This window comes from Elephantulus edwardii, unplaced genomic scaffold (assembly GCF_000299155.1).
Source record: "Elephantulus edwardii isolate Elephantulus edwardi_28Jun2011 unplaced genomic scaffold, EleEdw1.0 scaffold00105, whole genome shotgun sequence".
In the NCBI taxonomy this organism is placed as follows: domain Eukaryota; kingdom Metazoa; phylum Chordata; class Mammalia; order Macroscelidea; family Macroscelididae; genus Elephantulus; species Elephantulus edwardii.
In genome coordinates, this window is record NW_006399855.1 from 2287320 (window position 1) to 2308832 (window position 21513).

The following is a 21513-nucleotide window of genomic DNA, read 5'->3' on the forward strand; positions in this document are numbered from 1 at the left end:
CAGTATTTGTCCTTTTGTGACTGAAACAACTATGAGATATCATCTCACCCCAGTAAGAAGAGCAAAATTCAACAGAGCAGCAAACAACAAATGCTGGTGAGGTTGTGGAGAAACTGGAACCCTTATTCATTGTTGCTGAGAGTGCAGAATGGTGCAACCACTCTGAAATGCAGTATGACGCTTTCTCAAAAAGTTGGAAATAAAAATACCATTTGACTCAGCAATTCCACTACTGGGAATAAACCCTAAAGAAACCCAAACTGCCATCCAAGCAGATATATGCACACCCATGTTTATAGCTGCTTTGTTCACAGTAGCATAGAGTTGGAAACAACCCAAGCGCCCATCAAAAAATGAATGGATAGAGAAGCTGTGGTATATTCACACAATGGAATACTATGCAGTGTTGAAAAACAAGGAACTCATGAAATATTATACAAAATGAGTGACCTGGGAGGGCATTATGCTGAATGAAATATCTCAGTCATTATCTCTTTTTTAAACATAAAAAATGTTTTAATTTCTCCATCATTATTATAAATATTCTTTTCCCTCCATTCCTGCTTTCCCCAGCCCTCCCTTTAGTGTGCCCTTTGTTCCAGATTGTTGTTATACGTATAATGCCTAGTCACATATTTCTTTTGGACAGTCCTTTGCCACATCTACTGCAGTGTACATTTTCTAACCACTCTTTTCCCCTTCTCTCCCCAACTCTCCCAAGCCTGTTCTATTTTATAACAGCAGTGCTATGCAGTATTTTTCCTTTTGTGACTGAGATATTTCACTCAACGTAATGTCCTTCAGGTTTCCCCAGGTTGTGTAATGTGTTACGAGCTCATTGTTTTTAAGTGCTGCATAATATTCCATTGTGTGATTGTATGATAGTTTTTCTATCCAGTCATTTTTTGATGGGTACTTGAGTTATTTCCATCTTTTTGCTATTGCAAATAATACAGCAATAAACATGGGCGTGCATACCTCTGTTTGAGTCATGGCTCTAGATTCTTTAGAGTATATTCCCAGTAGTGGAATTTCTGGGTCAAATGGTATGTCTATTTCCAACTTTTTGAGAAAGTGCCAGATCACCTTCCCCATTGGCTACACCATTTTGCACTGTCACCAGCAGTAAATAAGAGTTCCAATCTTTCCACAACTTCACCAGCATTTATTTTTGTTGCTTTGTTGAAATTTGCTATTGTTTCTAGGATGAGGTTATGTCTTATAGTTGTTTTGTAGAGATGAGTATTGCAATTCCTGCTCTTATGGATGCCATTTGCTTGCTAGATTTTCCCCCCCATCCTTTGGTTTTTAGTCCATCTTTCTCGTTTCTTAGATATGTCTCTTGTATGTTGATGGACTTTGTTTTGTGTATCAATTCTGCTATTCTTTTTCACTTAATCGCTATGTTTAAGCCATTTACATTGAATGTAGTTGTTGACTGGTCAGATTTTATGGTTGCCATTTTGCTGAGTTCGTATTTCTGTTGTTGTTGGTTACTTTGTTCCATCCATTTTCTCTGTGTGAAGGACTTCCTTTATTATTTCTTGTAGAATTGACCTTGCTTTCTCAAATTCCTTAAGTTTCTTCTTCTCAGCAAATGAATTAATTTATCTTTAATACTTGGTGGTCAGGATATTAGGTATTATTATAATTAATTTTTATTTTTATATATAATTATTATGAAAAAATTAATATTAGGTACAGGATCCTTGGCTGACAATTGTTCTTTTTCAGTCTTCTGTATATTCCATCCCATTGCCTTTTTTTTTTTGCATGGTTTCTGCTGAGAAGTCATAGTATAATCTATTATTAAATATATATTTAATAAAGTATATTTCTATAAATCTATATATTAATCAATATTTAATCTATGATTTGTTTCTCCATTGTAGATAATTGTTTTTTTCATGCTGCTTTTAATAGTCTATCCTTGTCTTTGATTTTAGAGACCTTGACTATGATATGCCTTGGTGTTTTACTTTTGAGGCCTAACTTGTTTGTAATTTGCTGAGTTTCTTGAATGTATATATCCTTGTTTTTCATAACGCATGAAAAGTTTTCTTCTAGTACTTCTTCCACAGTTTTCTCAGTGCTTTTTGGTTACTTTTCTTTACTGTTCTGGAATTACCAGTCATATATATGTTGTTTCATTTAATGTCATGCCACATAAAATTCTTATATTTTCTTCATTTCCTTCCATTTAGTAGGTTCTCACTAAGGTTTTTTTTCTTGTATCTTACTGATTATCTTGTTCCAAATTTTCTTTACTGCTTCCCCCTACCCCTGTTGAAAATTTCTGTAATATTGATCTTATTATTCTAAACTGTGTTTTCATGTTTTCTTGTCCTTTCCAGTTCTGTGTTGGCTGTAGTATCTGTCTTATATTGCTTTTTTATTTCTTGTTGCTCTTTATTTATAATTTCAACTCTTTCTGCCAACATTTGTAACTTCTTCAGTACCATTTCTAGGGCCCCCACATTAGTATATTTTGTCTGCCTTCTGGATCTAGGGTATTTGTTGGATCTACCCGACTACTGCTTCCTTGACATTATGTGAGGTTCTTCTTGGTATGTATGAGGCAGGTCCTGTTGTGTTGGTAGAGGAAGCCTTTCATATCTTTATGATACTTTTGATGTTGTTATTGTTTACTGTTGAATCAGAACCAACCTCTTACTGACCCTGTAGGGAATTTTCAGAGGCAGTAAATCACATGGGAGGAGATTGCCTTTCCTTCTCCTGAGGAGCAGCTGGTGGATTTGAACCACTTACCTTTCTGTCAGTAACACAGTTCCTTACCCTTAAGCCACTAGAGATCTCTAATATTATAATACTGTCGATAGAATTGCATGATTTATGTGCTGCACCAAATTAATTTCCCAGTAGCAATCTTCTCAGCCAGTCATCTTTCAATTCTCTGTTCAGTTGGCAAACTTCTCCTCTGATTTTGAAGGTGGCTTGAGAGTTGCTTCCCTAGCTGCTAACTAGTCCCTGGAGGTGGGCAGGAGGGGCAAACTCTTAGGCTAACATACAAGATGCTTCCCACTCTGCTGGTTGGTCCTGGGAGACGGTGGGAAAGGCAGTGATGGGACAGACTCACAGGTTGCTGCTGATGGCTGGTCCTTGGAGGTTAGTGGGTGGGAGGGAGTGGACAGAGCAGACTTTTGGCAATCTGTGGGGTCCTCCCTCTTTGTTGGTTCTGGTGACCTACAGGGTGCTCTCTCTTTTCTGCTCTCCAGTCCCCAGGGCAGATGAGTGGCAACAGAGTGGACTCCCAGGATACTCACAGGACAATTTCCTCTCTGCTGGCTGGTCAAAGTGGCCTTTGGGTTTCATCCCTCTTTGCTCCTGGCCCCTAGAGCTATTTATAAATTTTTGTTTGTTTGTTTTGGTGTTGTTTAGAATATTTTCAACTGACCATAGGCCAATTCAACAATTTTTGCATGATCAATTAAGTGACACTGATCATATTTTTCAAATTATGTAATAATTCTCACCCTGTCTTTATGAAGAAACTGACTTTTTCTCCCCTATTAACATAAACTTACTGCCCTCTAAATTTGCTTTTTAAGTGTTTGAGGTACTTTTGCCAATTTTATCCCATGTAAATTGGTTACTTCGAGCATGATGCTTTTAAAAAAGGAAAACCTTTCTTTCCAAGTTAAGCTAAACTATCAGCTGGTTAAAAAAAAGACTTCAGGGGGCTATATTTGGTTTAAGGTTTAAAGATTATCTCAGCAATATTTTGGGGGGTCTACCCAGTCTCCACAGATCCATAAAGTTTAGATTTCATGTAAATTTTGAAATCCTGCTTTGAATTTATCCTTTTTTATAAGAATTCTTCAATAGAATCTTTGCTCAAAATGTTCTTTAGTAAAGATGCACCATCCAGTGGGAGTGGTTTCTGCTTTTATCCCGAACCAATGTGGTTGCAGAACTCACACAAAAGCATTAGCGAGTGAAGTAGAATTTCACATCACACAGGGAGACAGATAATGTGTCTTTACCGTTGTTTTGTTGTTGTTGTTAAGTACCATTGAGTTGAGTACAACTCATAGTGATCCTATGAAAAAAATTCTGAACCCTGTTTTATACTCTGCCACCCTCACACTTCCTGACACACAAGACCCCATTGTGGTAGTCACTGTTTCAATCCACTTGGTTCAGGGTCTTTCTCTCATTTTTCGACCCTCCACCCTTCATGGAATCATGTCCTTCTCCATGGAATAGCCCCTCCTAGCAACATGCCCAAAGTATGGGATTGAAAGCCTCATCATTCTTGCCTCCAAAGAGCACTCCAACTACACCCTCTCCAAGACATATCTCTTTGTTCTTTTGGCCATCTATGGGATACTTAATGCTCTTCTCCAACACTATAGCTCAAAGGTGTCAATTCTTCTGTCATTCTTATTCATTGTCCAGCTCTCAGATGTATAGCAAGTTATCAGAAAAACTATGACCTGAATCAGATGCACTTTAATTCTCAAAGTGTTGTCATTGTTCCTCAATAATTTGGAGGAGCCTTAACTGCAGATTTTCCCAGTGCAATACGTCTCCTTATTAAATGACTACTGGTACGAAGGGCGTTAATTGTGGATCCAAGTAAGATAAAGTTGTTTACAGTTTCAGTGTCTTCCCTATCTATCATGATATTGCCTATCTGTCCAGTGGTGAGAATTTTTGTTTTCTTGACATTGAAATGTAATCCACACCAAAGACTGTATTCCTTGACCTTCTGCAACAAGTGCTTGAAATCCTCTTCACTTTCAGCAAACAAGGTTGTGTCATCTGCATAACACAGGTTATTGATGAGTTTCCCTCCAATCCTGATGCCACACTCCTCTTCACAGAGTTCAATTTCTCAAATAATTTTCTCAGCATAGAGATTAAATAAGGATGGAGAGAGAATACAACCCTGATGTACTCCCTTTCTATTTTTAAACCATGCAGTGTTCCCCTGTGATGTTTGTACAACAGCCTCCTGGTCCAGGTCCAGGTTTCACAGGACTACAATCAAATGCTCTGTGACTCCCATTCTTCTCAGTGTCAGCCACAACTTGTTAGGATCCATACAGTCAGCTGTCTTTGCATAGTCAGTATAGCATAAATAGACATTGTTTGGTATTCTTTACTTTTCAGCCAGGATCCATCTGAAATCAGTAGTGATGTCCCTGGTACCATCACCTCTTCTAAATCCTCTTTGAACTGGCAGTTCCCCTACCTATGTACTGCTTCAGCTGTTTTTTAAGTTAAATTTGCATGTGATATTAATGGTATTGTTTGATAGTTTTGACATTCAGTTGGATCACCTTTCTTGGGAATGTGAACAAATATGGTCCTCTTCCAATTAATTGGCCAGAGAGCCAGAGAGTCCTCCAAATTTCCTGGCATGGACTGGTGAGCACATCCAAGGCTGCGTCTGTTAATTGAAATGAGTCAGTTGGTATCCTATAGATTCCTGGGGTTTTATTTTTTTGCCAATGCCTTCATGCATCTTCTACATAATCCTTCATTATTGTTGGCTCTGCTCATATGGTACTTCCTGAAATTTTTAATTGGTAGTCAGTTCTTTCTGGTACAGTATTTCTGTGTATTTCCTCTGTCTTCTTTTAATGCATCCTGGGTTATTCAATATATTGTCCATAGCGTCTTTCACTATTGTGACTCGAGGCTTAAATTTCTCAGCTTGAGAAATGCAGAACAAATTCTTTCCTTTTTCATTCTCCAATTCCAGCTCTCTGCACATTTCATTATAATCCTTTGCCTTGTCCTCCCAAGTTGCTCTTTGAAATCTTTTATTCCACTCTTTTACTTTAGCATGTTTTCCTTTTGTTTTGGCTTCTCAATGCTCTAGTGCAATTTTTAGAGTCTCTTCTGACGTCCATTTCAGTTTTTTCTTTCTCCTCTGTCTTTGTAATGACCCTTTGCTTTCTTCCTGGATGATATCTTTGCTATCATCCCCAAACTCATCTGGTCTTTGATTATTGGTGACCAGTGCCTCAAGCCTGTTCTTTTTTTTAAAAAAAAAAGTTATTTTTATTTGTGTGTGTGTGTGTGTACTGTCAATTGGATCTGACTGGTACAGGAGGAGTTTGTCTCTCCTCCAGCAGAGCACCTGGTGGATTCGAACTGCTACCTATGGAATTGCAGTGCAGCTTCTTGCCACTAAGCCACCAGAACTCACCAAGCCTATTCTTAAGATGATCTTGAAATTCAGATGGAATTGATTCAAGATCATATCTTGGTTCCTGTGGACTTATTTTTATTTTCTTCAGCCTCAATTTGAACTTGCATATGAGTAATTGATGGTCTCTGACCCACAGTCTACCCCTGGCCTAGTTTTAACTGGCAATACTGAGCTTCTCCAACAATTTCTTCCACAAATGTAGTCAATTTTTTTGCAGAGCAAAATTTTGCTGAGCTTCTACTTTCAAACTTGTGCAAAACCCCCACCACATTCTAGGTTTAACTAGACTCACTTATAGATGACAGTTTTATAATTGTCTTTCTTAATCAAGTCACTCACTATAAATGGCTTATCAAAATATTTACTCCAAATGGTTACTGTGCCTAAGAAAACTAATTGAATAAATGGGCTTTTTTTTCTTTCTTACTGAGTTTTTAATTGGTGATTGTAAAGATTATGCTACATTTAACATTCATTTAACCCCTCCCTTTGAATTGCAATAAATATCACACAGCCACACTGTCTATTCATTATATTGCCTCATTTGTGCTGGAAAACTGGCTGGGGCAAGGGCTTGGATATAAATAGGGGATGGAAGGAAATAATTCTGTAAGGTATAATGTAACACTGACCAGAAGGTACAATGTAACATGGATCAAAAGCTCTAACTAACCCTCTCATTCCTTCTACTCTGGTACCCCATGTACCTAACCGAATGACCTTCACAAAGCATTGCTTTTTTTAAAAAAATCATTATCCTGATCAAATAGCTTCAAAGTCCTCCTATTGCTTACAAGAAAATGTATATATCTTTCAGCTTGGCTGCCATGCACTCCACACTCTGCTATCAGTGTAACTTGCACACATTATTGCCTTTCACTTCTTTCTGTGTAGGACAGACTGCGTAGACACTCATCTCAAACAAGAATTCCCATATAATTCCATCAGTTGTGTGTTCTTTAATATGGTTCCTTAAATTATTGGTCTCTGGGGTCTGTAGGCAGGGCAAATTGTTAATGTGTTCAGATGCCAAAGAGATAAAAGAGTTTTAGCTCCACCCATATGTGCCTTGGAAGTAAGGCCCTGGTGAACTACTTTAGGAAAAAAAGCTTTGAAATCTCTATAGAGAAGAGTCTTACTCTGACACACATAGGGTCCTGTGAGTTGAAGGTGGCAGAGGTTTTGCTGTAACGTAACGCACTGGGGTTCTATAACTAACCGCAGCTCTTCTCACTTCCCACAGGCCACATCTCATCCGAGTTAAGAACCCTGGCCTCTGGGTTCCTGAAACTTTTCTCATCGGCGGGGTTGAGTTGGAAATTATGCAGTCCTGTCTCCCAGGCTATCTGGATGTATGCATGTGCCGCTAAGGTAAGACATAATAATATCACTACTATTAATTCAACCACATTGTCAGAAATAACAGATTGATACCTAGAAAGGGTGAGAATCTGTCTCCATAACCTGAGCCATTTTGCCAGGCCTGCCGGGAGAAGCGACAATTTCCCTCACCCTGAGAGCCAGCACAGGAAGCCCTGGCTCATCCTGGTGCTGGTTACAGAAGTTTCTGTATCAAGGCTTGACTGGTAAGCACTGCAGTGGAACCTGAGCAGTGTGCTGCCAAGGAAGGACCAGAAATCTGTATTAACTTGAAACCTCATATCTGGCATGGTCAGGAACACCTGCTCTTCATCTCTGATTTGCACCTACCTCTCCTCTGATCCTACCAGTTAAGAGGGGCAGCCACAAGACTTGTAGGGTAGCGTCAAGTCTCGCTGAGGGCTACTGGTTCAGCTTGCTCTGACCTGGGACCCTCACCTGTTTTCTCACTGGTGCCACATTTTCTCTAATACCAACCACTGCTTGACAGGATGTATGCACCTTCACTGCTGATACCATCCTGTGTATATATTGTTGTTGTCAGGTCCTGTCACGTCAGTGTTAGCTTATCTCTCTCTCTCTCTGTTTCTGTCTTTGCTGTCCAGCTGGAACTGACTCATAGCTGACGCTCTAGTGGGTTTCTGGGCTGGGAATCACATAAAAGGAGACTGTGCATCTTTCTCTCAGAAAAGATCTTTCTGTGAGAGCAGACTGTCAGGTCATTTTCCACCAAAGTCACTGTTTGCTCATGTTGCCAAACTGTCATTATTTGTAACCAGCGTGAGAGGGTGAGGCCAGTGTGTTGAGCCTCAGCCCTCTTGTCTGGGAGAGGAAGGTTTTGGAGTGTCCCGTCTCCATTCTTTCGGGGGCAGCCGTTAACCTGTCTCTCTGTAACTAATTCTCTTTTATAAGACTTGAGGTTGCAGCACTATCCTCTTTAAAAATGTCTCTGACTTCCACTTTTTCCTCCTCTACCCAGATCAAAAATCAAAGATTCCTGAAGGCCCTTTGGCAGTGCATGACCCCTTGGGTAGTTCAGGTCTTGGTTGAATCTTGCAAAAAATTTGTATAATACTTACTGGAGTCTCTCATACCCTTTCTTCTGCTCTGTATAAACATCTCTCCGACTTCATCTCCAGCCCAGGAGTCCTTTTCCACCCCCTCTGCCAAGTGGTAAGAAGCTTAATGTACATCTTCACAGCTCTTTTTACAACAGATTTAACTCTCTGTTTGGAAGTCATTTTTGTTTGACCATGTGCTGCTAGAAGAGTTCTTTTTGTAAAATTTTATAAATATTTTTTATTAATTTTAATGAACATTTATAGAGAGTTTGGATTTCCACTCATTCATTACTGCATTTTTCTCCCTGCCCCACCTTCCCCCTCCCAGTTCACTCTTCTCTTTGAAAAGTAAAAGAAAAATTCCTTCATTGATATACAATGCCACCCCCTCCCCCCCTCGAGTATGCTCTGCTATGCAACCTTCATTCTGGACTCTTGTCATAACGATAATACCCAATCATAGATCACTATTAAACTGTTCTCTCCCTCATCTGTTTCCATGCAGTATACATAAACCCACCTTCCAAACAGATTACAGAACCAAGTTTCGAGCTGCCTCTGTCAAGCCTGGCCACTCTGAGGGATGTTCCAAGAGTCATTATCATGCCTCTGGACAACGTAAAAGTAAAACACGTTGTACACAGATGAAACACAGTGTATACAATTTTTTTGTTTTTTAAGGTTTTTTATTGTGATTTTAACAAAAGTTTAAAGAAAAGTTAGATTTTTCACTCATTCATTGTTGCACATTTTCCTCCCTACACCCCAGTTCACTTTAAAAAAAATCATTCATTGTTGCCTAATTTCCCCCCCCCCCACTCCTCCCCCAGTCCACTTTGCTATGCATTCCTTATTCTGGACTTTGGTCATACAAATAATGTGAATCATATATTCCTTTTAAACAATTCTTTCCTTTATCTGTCTCATGGCAGTAATGCAGTGTTTGCATGTAAACCAATGTAAAATATTTTTTTTTTAAAAGAATATGGCAGTTTGGCCATTTGGCTCTGTGGGACCCTAGGTTTGATTCAAGAAAAGTCAGATACTGCATCAAAGTTCATAGATCCCTTTTGGTGGGCTCTCCCCATTTCCTCATGTAACTCATGCAGTAAGTTCTTTATTTTCTTTTTGCCCAGAGATATAGCGTCAAGAGTGGATGAAGGAAGAGCCCTTATTTATTGATTGGCTTCCTTCTTTACTTACTTTCAGTTCACATTAAGGCTACTTACTTGCCTAGGTAGTTTGAACTTATCCTGCACCCTTAGCTGGCAACCAACTTGGCCACTAGCCTCCTAAAGTGAACACACCTATGAGTATAGAAGATATACAAAATGTTCAGAGAGACTAGAGATCTCTGGGTGAAATATAAACTTCAGCACTAGGAACAGGGATAGAGAGAAAAATTATCAGGTAGACACCATCTGGAGGACATTGTCATTTGAACTTTCAGTATTAACTCAGCAAGGGTCCTCTGAGCCAGCCAAGAGGTGTCACCTGTATCACCCTCTCCCTTCTACAAGCTTCCAATCCAATTTAATGTCTTTGTGTTTTCCAAAGACCCTTTGTCCTTCTGCTCCACCCACTACATTCAGACTCTGTAAGAAATGGAAAGGTTTCATGTTTCTTCTGTCTTGTAAGTTTATTGTTTTGTTAGGTGCCATTGCATCAACTGTGACGTATATAGCTACCTTACAAACAACAGATTGAAGCCTTGTCCTGTCCTCAGCCACCTTCGTGATCACCGTGCTCTGGCTCCTTGCTACAGTCACTGTGTCAATCTGTCCTGTTTAGGATCTTTTTCTCTGACCCTCCACTTTTCCCAACATGATGTCTTTTTCCAAGGACTGTCCCATTATTCTGACAACATGCTTAAAGTATGTGAGATGAACTTTACCATCTTTGTCTTTAAGGAACATACTGGCTATACTTCCTCCAAGACAGACTTACTTGTTCTTTTGTCAGTCTGTGGTACATTCCATTCTCTTCACTATCTCCACTGTTCAAAGCATCAACTCTTCTTCAGTCTGACTTGTAAGGAGCAAGGAAGGCCCTTAGACTAGTAGGTAGCATATCAGGCTGTTACTGCAAGATTGACAGCGTCAATACACTAGCCTCTTTAAGGAAGAAAGATAAGGAGTCTCCTCCTGTAAAGATTTACTGCCTTGGAAACCTGACAGAGGGTCACCATGACCCTCAGAATTTACTTGATGCCAGTGGGCTTGAGGTTTTACTTCTTATACTGTGTGTTCTCCTGCTTGGTGAAATAAAAATGGTAATAGTGGTTTTCAACTTTCACTTGCTAACTCCTTTTTACCTAAGTGCCCCAAACCACGTTAATAGATCTGATATCTTAAGTTTTTCATGTGGTTGTTACATAGCCAATGAGTCGTTTTGACTCATTGCAGCCCTATGTACATCAGACCCTAGCACTGCCTCTGACTGCACCATCCTAGCAATTATTGCTCTGCTTGAGTTAATCGCTGAATCTGCTGGTGTCAGTCTATTGTATTGAGATCTTCATATGTCTCCTCGACCCTCTACTTTATTAAGCTTGTTGTCCTTCTCCGGGGACTTGGTCCATTCTGATAACATGTTCAAAGTATATGAGACAAAGTTTCATCATCCTTGCTTCCAAAGACAGCATTCTGGCTGTACCTCCGTGAAGGCAAGGTGTAGTTTCTATAAAAAATTCTCATTAGTTCTCCATTTGGGAATTGGAGTTTCTCTACTAGAGTAACACAGGCTTTCTATGCTACAGAAAGACCCTCATTATCCTACCCATCACTTCCTGACTTGGAGTTACCTTGCAAAGCTTGTCTACACTAATCTGTCTCTGAAGGGGCCAAAGGAGAGGAGTGGAAATGGGATAGGGGAGCTGTATCTCATTTGGTATCAGAAAGGACCTAGGAGTAGGTCCTCTGAGACCTGTCATTTTATAGACAATATGCGTGTTTAAAAAGATTATGTGACTTGCCAAACCCGCTGACAGTAAATCAGTGGCAGAGTTGGGAGTGGAATTCATCCAATATGACTAAATTCTACATTCTTTCCCCTCCACTCTACATTGAAATGGGACCTCTACGAAGATTTTACATAGCACTGCAAGACTTAAAATGAGGTAGAGTTTAACCTCCTGTCATTGACCTGCTCTCAGATGTCTTTGTTGACAAATAAGCTATCTCCAGAGGTAACACGTATCCCTTTGTTGTCCATTCATCTCCTTTAATAAGATAAAATTTGTCTTTCTATTATTTATACCTGGAGGTCCTGGTTCTACCTGTTTGGGTTAGTACAGCATTTTTATCCCACCGACTCTGGCAATGTCAGAGTTTGGGCTGCTGGTCCAAAGGCTGGCATCCACCAGTTGCTCTGTGGAAGAAAGAGGAGACACTTTGCTCTTATAAGGCTTTACAGCTCTAGACATCTGATTAAAGGTTTCCAAGAGTAAGAACTGATCCAATGACAGTTTTTTCCTTGTTTGTTTTATAATGACAAATACTTAGTGTGCTTGGCTACAAACAGAAAGACTGTTGGTTAGAGTGAACCCAGAAGTGACTTTGAAGAAGGGCCTGGTGATCTGCTTCTGAAAACTCAGTCACTGAAAACTCTGTGAGTTAGAGTTCTCTGTTAATACACAGCGGGTTTCTTAGCTGGATAACAACTGACAGCAGTTCTCATGCAAAGCCCCCACCTGTCTTTTCCATCTTCTCTTCTCCTGGTGAAAAGACCTCTTTTCCCTCAGCTGGTCCTCAGCTGTAGTCTCGCTACCTTTGAAAAGATCCTGTAGAGTTTCCCCTTCTGTCTCCAGAAAACCAGGTGTGAGCTAATGAACCTAGAATGTGGAGGAACACAGGGTTCCCCCAGCTGGCCACACTGCACCCCGCCAACCAGTATGCATCCATCTTCTCTGACTGGTAGGTGGACAAAAGATTGAAGTTTTCAATGATTTCATTTTATTTGGATCTTCAGTCAACATTCATGGTAGCAGTAGTTAAGAAATCAAAAAACCATTGCATTGGGAAAATCTGCTGTCAAGGACCTCTCCAAAGTGCTAAAAGGCAGGGCTATCAGTTTAAAGATTAAATGGTTCCAGATCCAAGCACTGGTATTTTCAGTTGCTTTGAATATATCTGAAAGTTGGACAGTAAATAGAAATGACAGAAGAAGAAGAATCAGTATCTTTGGATTGTGGTGTTAAGTATATGTAATATTTTTAAAAAAAGAGTATGGGATATTCCATGGACTGATAAAAGAACAAACAATTCTGTCTTGGAGGTAGTGCAATCAGGGTGTGCCTTTGAGGCAAATATAGTAAAACTTTGTCTCACATACTATGGACATGCTGTCAGGAAAGGGCAGTCCTGAGAGAAGGGCATCATGCTGGAAAGAGAACGAGAAGGTGGCCCTCAACAAGATGGGTCTTCTTGTTGACACAGTCACTGTAGCAGCAGACTCGAGCATATCCATGATCCTGAGGGTGGTGCAGGACCGGGCAAGGTTCACTTCTGTAGTTGATAGGGTTGTTACAATTCCTAGTCAGCTTGATGGCACCTAGCCACAATACACATAATTCTCACTCCTGATGACACATCCCCAAGGGTGTCAGAGTACAATTGTGCTTCATAAGGTTTTTGAGGCTGTGCCTTCATGGAAGCGGAATGCTAAATTCGTCTTCCAAAGAACCTTCTAGTGGGTTGGAATACCATAGTTGCTAACCTTTTAGTTAGCCAATCAGCACTTAACTGCGTGCACTAATCAGGGCCTCCTCCGCCAATGTACCGCCCTCTAATTTCAGAACCCCCATATGCAGCTAAGTAGGGAAAAAAAGGCTGACATGCACAGGAGTCCAGCTTGGGAGCTGCTGTCATCTCTCACTGCAGCTTCCAGGCTGTTCCTTCACTCTGAGTGGCCAGAAGCAAAGACAGCCAAGAAACAAGACAGGTGCCAAACACAGACTCACATACCACTGCTGGAAACAGGAGAGGAAGCTGCTACAGTGCTTGGCGTTTGGGATGCCAGCTTAGCCATCCAAGCTCCCGGGAGGAGCACAGAGGAAAGGATTGCTCCTGAAGCTACAGATAAAGAGGTTGTGAGTGGAACACTTTCCACACGGCAATTAACAGGCAAAGATGGCACCAGCAGACATTTGAATCGCATGGTTGGGGCGCTGCCATCTGATGCTTGGGCTCCAGAGGTGGCCAGCAGCACGGTTTTCACAGAAGGTTGAGCAGTTGGCATTTCTGGTTGAAAAGCCAGTTTTTGAAGGGTGATTTCTTGGCTCCTCTATTAATAAGAAAAGGAAACTTCAGGTTGGCAGATAGAGCTCCCTCAGGCTAGGGATGCATTTTCATGTTGTCTTGCGCCCTTGTTTTTGTGCTATCTTCAAAAAAACCCCTCTAAAACAAATATAAAAAATTGTAGGGAGGTTCAGATGTTCTAATTTAATGCAAACACAGGTTTGAGTGCAGCCCCACACACCCTCCTCTTTCCTTTGAAAGGCCCTGAGCCACAATGCTCTCTCTCCTCCTATCCCCTTTCCACAATAATTGGAAATGCAGGTTGGAATGGGTCACTGCTCTTAGGAACCTCAAAGTGCCCAGTGGTTGGTCAAGTAGAATCTAAATATCTCAGATGACATTCAAAGTTTCTCATTCTTTGTATTCAGAAGAACCCATTTTCCAAAGGAACATTTCCTGAGAGTCGGTGAGTTCAGGTGGTGCTATGCTGCCTCCTTCCATCCTGTCATTGCCCTGGGTTGGGGCAGATCCCAGGCAGCTGCTGGCCCCTCAAACCACATGATTCTGGCAGCATCACTGACTGCTGGCACTTAGTTAAATCCTTGTTCTTCCCCTCCTGTGGACTTTGGAGTGGTGGAATGCCAGAGCATGGTCTGACCTGGTCCAGAGAGGGAATGAGGCACAAAGAGATCAAGCTCTGCACCTCAAAACTATTTGCATCTTAAAAATCTCCTGTTATTAGAGATCTAAGAGTAAAGCCCAAAACCATAAAGATCATAAGAGACGAAGTGGGGCCAAGGATAGAAGGCCTAGTTCATGGTATAAAAAGACAAACAAATATAGCCAGAAATATACAACCAGGACAGGATAAAATTGATGAATGGGATCTTTTAAAGATTAAATCCCTGTGTGTAACAAAACCTTTTTCCAACATGGTGAAAAGAAAACCTACTGACTGGGAAAAAAACATTTGGATCTCATAACAAAAGTTTACAGAATCCTACAGGGCCTCCCTCCACAAGAAAAAGACTGATCATACAATTACAAAATGGGCTAAAGACATGGAAAGACTTTTCACAGAGGAAGGCATTCAGATGCCCAGGAGGCACATGAAGAAATGCTCAAAGTCACTGGCAATAAGAGAAATGCAAATCAAAACTACAATGAGATACCATCTCACCCTAGTAGCAGTGGCAAAGTTTAACAAGACAGCAAACAACGTTGGAGAGGATGTGGAGAGATAGGAACTCTCATACACTGTTGGTGGAATTGTAAAATAGGGGAGCTCTGGTGGCCTAGTGGCAAGAAGCTGCACTGCAATCCCAGAAGAACACGGTTCGAATCCACCTGATGCTCTGCCGGAGGAGGCACAATATCCTCCTGTACCAGTCAGATCTGATTTGACGGTACACACACACACTCTGGAAGGCAGTTTGGTGTTTCCTCAAAAAGCTGAATATAGACATTCCTTATAGACATAAGCAGCTATTCCACTGCTAAGAATATACCCTGAAAAAATTAGAAATGAGATATAGAGATTTGTCCACCAATGTTCATAGCAATGTTATACACCATCACATGAACAAGGAAACAACCCAAATGTCTAACCACAATCAAATGGATTGAGAGATTGTGTTACATTCACGTGATGGAATACTACAAAGCATGCAGGAGCAACAATTTTGAAAATTAGTACATAACTTGGGAGAGATTGTAGAGCATTATGCTGAATGAACTCAGTCTCGTAAGGACAAAATACTATATAAGAACATTATTGTAGAAATAGATAACTATTAAAATGTGTATGCGGATCCAAGGGGGGAGGGTGGGCAGAGGGTTGAAATCATAGGGTTGCACAATTTGGTGGGTGAAGGGGAGGAGGGGGTAAAGGAAATGGGAAACATCTGGTAGGAATCTGAAAAGACAGGGTAATGGTGGGTATAGTTCAATGATGATTAATTTTATAAAACATAGAATGTTTGTATGAGACACAATGTAAATGAAAGATAGTGTGAAATATAATGTTTATGAACCTTGTAAGCGAACTAATATAAAATAAAATTGAAAAAAAAAATCTCCAGTTTTTGTGTTGGAAGCATAGTAATGACTCCCATATGGTACTTCTTGGTTGATTAATTTTCTCCTGATTTTGTTTGGCTGTCTCTAGCTGTCTCAGGTAAGGAGACACAAATTCAGCACGAGCAGCTCATTGGAAGAAAGGTCCATGGAGGGAAGGGAGGGAAGGGAGCGTGGGAGGGAGTCTTCTTCCATTTCACCAGCAGTCTTTGTCCTACTTCTTGCTGATTCCAGAACCATGATATTACTGCATGGTCGAAGCCCCCAGCCTGGCCTGAGAAGGGTCTGCTTCCTGCGGTGGTTCTGGCTGCTGCATGGTGGTGATCATTGGTGATAATTGCCCCCATAAACATGATGGATGGTCCTTTATTAGACACTAAATCCACAGCTAAGCAGTTTGTAGTATTTGCAAATCAGCTTTTCCTTATCCTGTGGCCCCATAGAGAAGTTTGTGGGGCCAAGTCAGTGGTGCCAGTGCTAATGCAGAATGCACCACTGTTCCCAGGATTCATGACTTTAATTACTTTTTGTCCAGGGGCCGAGTTTATTGGGGAGGCTGTGGGGACAGTGGATTCTGTCTTCCTTTTCATGTGCTCACCCCACAGGAGTTCTAACAAGAAGTTAATTTTCCAGCCTCATTAAAAGCAGCACATTAGAGTGAACAAGATGAGGGCTGAGAATCTGGAGAGCTGGCTTCCAGGGAAGTGGAGAGTGGTGCAAAGCCCCCTGGCTTCAGTGAGAGCCCCCAGCTCTGCATTCCAAGTCCTCAGCTTGTCTCTGACTAGCTCTGTGATCTTGCGCAAGTCCCTGGACTTCTGAGTCTCAACTTTCTCACATGGTCATATATCATCTTTGATTCTAGCCTTGACTGTCCAGGAATGGACTGAGTGTGCACAGTGTGTCATTGTTCCTTTCAGTGGTGCTAAGAGGCCAGTGCTCTTATTATTCTCTTGATAAAGAGGAACTTGAAGCTTAGAGAGGTTGAAAGGTTTAACCGTGGTCACACAGCTATTGAGTACAGAGCTAGAACTAAAATTCAGGTGTACCTGAGTCTATAGCCAGGGCTCTAACCACTATGATTGCTACAACTTGAACTTTCAGCTTCAGTTTTCCAGATCAATCCAAGGAGGCAATCATGCTAAGCCTCTATCTCCCCTGACAGGGATCCTCAAAGGCCATAGAAGTTAAGTCTTTAAGACTCATGAGAGGAAAGTCCTGATGCTCTCAGTTTTGTCCAGCCCCTGCCTGGTAACAGGTATTTCCTCACCATCAGGTTACCCTAGCCTTGCACAGAGCAGAGGGCAGAGGCCTGGGAGACCTGTCTTTGCCTCTGAGTAAGTCTCTGCCCAGCTCTGAAATAACAGGAAAAATCCTTAAAAATATCTCACCTCCAGTTCCTCCTCTGTAAAATGAGGTTGAACAAGATTAGTGGTTCTTAGGTCTGACTGCACCTGAAAAGCACTTGGGGAGCTTTTAAAACATACTGATATCTAGATTCATCCCAGACCAATTGACTTGGCCCATGGGGCCAGTGCAGGCGTTTCCATGGCTTTTCTAGTGATTCTAATGTGCCGTCACGCTTGAGAACCACCGGCCTGGATAACCTCCAGGGTCCTCTACAGCTCTACATTGCTGAGATTTTTTTATAATTTATTGAGTGTCTGCTATCATTCCAGAATTAAATTAATGTGATGTATGATCTAACCTTAAATGGGATGAAAACCAACATTGACTGTAGGATAACAAGAGGAGGAGGAACTGGATAATGAAGGTGGGTCCAGGGAATCAGGCAACCCTTATTTTTTAAACTGGCCAAATGCCAGCTCACTCTGTGAAACCAGACGAAAATTCCCCTTCCTCACTCTTCCCTCATCCACCAAATAGGGTGTAGCCTCCTCAGTGGAATTTTCACAAATGTAAGACCTAGGTGGGACAGCCAGCAAGCAATCAGCTCTTGTTATTAAGCCAGCGAATTTGAGCACCTCCTCCCCAATCAATTCTGCAGCACTTCTTGTACTATTGTTGCCAGTTGTAACAAATTAAAAGTTGGAGATTGTTTTAAAATACAATTTGTGACACCACATGAAATACTTGAACACTCCTGGGGTGTCTCTGAAGCCAGCTCTGGAAACACTCTTATCTCCTCCAAGAAGCTGAGCCCTGGGTCTCAGGCCTCCAGTGGAACTGAATATTTCACAAATTGGTAGGAATGGACCATGCCAGGCCTTGAGATCCTGCAGGCTTAAATACCACACTTGCTGCTTAGTAGCACTACAAACTTGAAGAGGTCTCTTCGACTTTTAAAATCTCTGCTTACTCTGTAAAATGAAGATATAATTTTGATAAAATTATCTAACATCACAGGTTTTCTTGAGAGCCATTATAAAGTGATACACTTTGATTAAATGCTCAGCTGATAAGTGCTGCCGGTGACCCCTCTTCTCTCACCCTCGTGAGCAGAGCAGCCAACCACAGAAGCACTTTCCGTTATGTGGATACTGTGTTGTTGTTAGGTGCTGCTGAGTTGGGTATGTATGACTCATGTGACCCTATGATTGACAGATCTGAACCCTGCTCTGTCCTGTGCCATCCTCGTCATCTCTGATATACTTCAGCCCATTGTTACAGTCACTGTGTCAGTTCATCTCACTGAAGAATTTCCTCTCACTTACCCTCCACCCTTCAAAGCATGGTGTCCTTTTACAAGGACTGGTCCCCCCAACAACATGCCCAAAGTATATGAGATGAGACTTTGTCTCATATCTGAGGAGCATCTTGGTTGTACTTTTTCCAAAACATACTTGTTTGTTCTTTTGGCAATCCATGGCATAGTCAGTACTCTTCTCCAAAACCACAGCTCAAAGGAATCAATTCTTCTTTAGTCATCCTTATTCATTGTCCAAATTTCAGATGTATGGGAAGTAACTTAAAAGACCATGGTTTGGATCAGATTCATCTTAGTTTTTAGACTGATATTTTTGTTCCTTAACACTTTGGAGAGGTCCTTGACAGCAGATTTTCTCAATGTGTATATGTCTTCTGATTTCTTGACTGTTGGTACCAAAGGCATTGATTATGGACCCAAACAAGATGAAAGCATTGACAACTTTAATCTTTTCTCCATCTGTCATGATGTTGCCTATTGTCCCAGTGAGGATTTTTGGGTTTTTGTTGAAATGTAATCTGTATTGAAGGCCGAATTCTTTGATCTTCTGCAGTAAGCACCTCAAGCCCTCCTTGCTTTCAGCAAGCAAGGTATGTCATCTACATAATGCAGATTGTTGATCTGTTTTCTGGTGATCTTGATACCATATTCTTCTTCATAGGATCTAGCTCCCCTAATGATTTGCCCAGCATATGGCTTGAACATCTAGGGGAAAATGGGTACAACTCTGTCACAAACTTTCTTTTTTTTAATTTTATATTGGTTTATATACAAAATTTGTGTATGTTGTGTTTCTTTAATATGCATTGGGTTTCAGATAATCTTTCATATAATCATATACACTGTGTTTTATAAAATTAGTTACTGTTGATCTATAACTATTATTATTCCATTTCTTCAAGACACTCTTTGTTCTTTTTTTTTCTTTTTTCTACTAGTTTATTTACAAAACTCAAATACAAATTCAAACAAATTCTTTCAATTTCCCTCACCCTCCTACCCATCAAAGCCTATTTATTCTTGATTTTTTTCCTATTCTTTCACCACCCCCTCCCCATCTACCCACTAAACTCTGCTATCCTAGTGATATCTCCCCCTTCCCCCTTCTCCACACCTTACCCCTTTTGGAAAATTATATCTATCTAACTAGTTAAGTTTCTATTTTTACAATAATGCTTTTAGGCAGTATTTTTCCTTACGAGACTGAGTTCACTCAGTATAATACTTTCTAGACTCTCCCATATTATATAGTACTTTACAAAATCATTGCTGCTTATTATGCTGGGTGAACTAACTCAGTCCCACAAGGACAAATACTGTATAAAACTGTTGTAGAATGAGTATGAATATCCAAGTGTGGGGGTAGGAGCAGAGAGGTTAGGATGTGTGGGGTGGGAGGATTAATAATGAGGTCACACAGTTTGATGGGTGGAGGGGTCAAGGAAGTGGGAAAATCTGGTGTGAAAAATAATGTATTAGAATTTTGTAAATAAAATAGTATTAAAAAAATCAACATTGTACAAAGCAAAAAAAAAGTACTTAGCACTACCTCAAAAAACCAATCAAATCCCCTCACACACACAGGCAAAAATTATTCCTTAGTGCTATGTATATTCAATTGTAGATATACCATAATTTCTCAATCCATATGTTTGTCACATTTGAGCTTTTCCCATTTTCTTGCTATTATGAATAACATTGCTATGAACATAGGTGAATATATCTCCATTTGTGTCTCAGATTTGATTTTCTTGGTACGTGTTTCTAGCCTTGGAATAGTTGGTTCATATGAGATTTCTAGTTTTCGTTTTTTGAGGAAACATCAAACTGCCTTCCAGAGTGATTATACAGTCCCACTAGCAGTGCATGAGAGTGCCAATTTCGCCACATCCTCTCCAACATATGTTTTCTGTCCTTTTAAACTGTGCTTCTTGGAGAAGATGGTATTTCATTGTTGTATTGATTTGCCTCTCCCTTATTGCCAGAGATTTTGAGCATTTCTTCATGTCTTTTGGCCATTTGAATGTCTTCCTTTCACACACATCTTTTTTTATTTTAAATCGTGTAGTGCTCCTTTTCTCTGTTTGCACAACAGCCTCCTAGTCTAGGTATAGGTTTTGTATGAGCACAATTAAGTTTTCTGGAATTCCCATTCTTCTCAACGTCTGAAATTGACCAAACATGCAATCACAGTGCATTAATACTAATTAGTGACTGGAATGCAAAAATTAGAAACAAAGACATTTTGATAGTTAGAAACTATGGTATTGGTGACAAAAATGAGACTGGAGATCAAATGAATTTTATACAACACAAATGGCAACTATGTACATACTTCACCTGGTAGACTGCATAGGAATAGAATGCCTACAGCTGTGGCAAGAATCATTGGAGGAGTTCAGTATTAGCAATCAAAACCAAAGCCAGGTGCTCACTGTAGAAAAGACCATCAGAGCAGAGCCACGCAGCGCGCCAGCAGAGCCACGCAGTAAGTCTTATTTGCTGAGGACTGGTGACTTGGCAGCTTAATATCTGGGAACAGACTGCAACCCCTAACTCCCAGTGCTGCCCAAGCCCTGCACCCCCCATCCCTGCCACAGCACCGTGTCCAGGGACACCACCCCACCGCCATCCCGTGCCCCCACACTTTTGGCACACCCTGGTGGCCTCGCCACAACCCTGGCGGTGCTCCAGGGCCACTAGAGACTCCTTCACACAACACAACAACAACCGTGGACAATACAATTCTGAGTCAGCACACAAAGGCACACCATGGAGACAACCATCATCTGAAGCCACCAGTCAAGCTGCTGTGGGACTGATCTGCCATGAGAAAGGCTGGTGGGATCCTAATTGGGTTTTCCTGGGTAACGCCTATTGTCTGGGAGAGTTCCCAAGGTTGAGCCCACT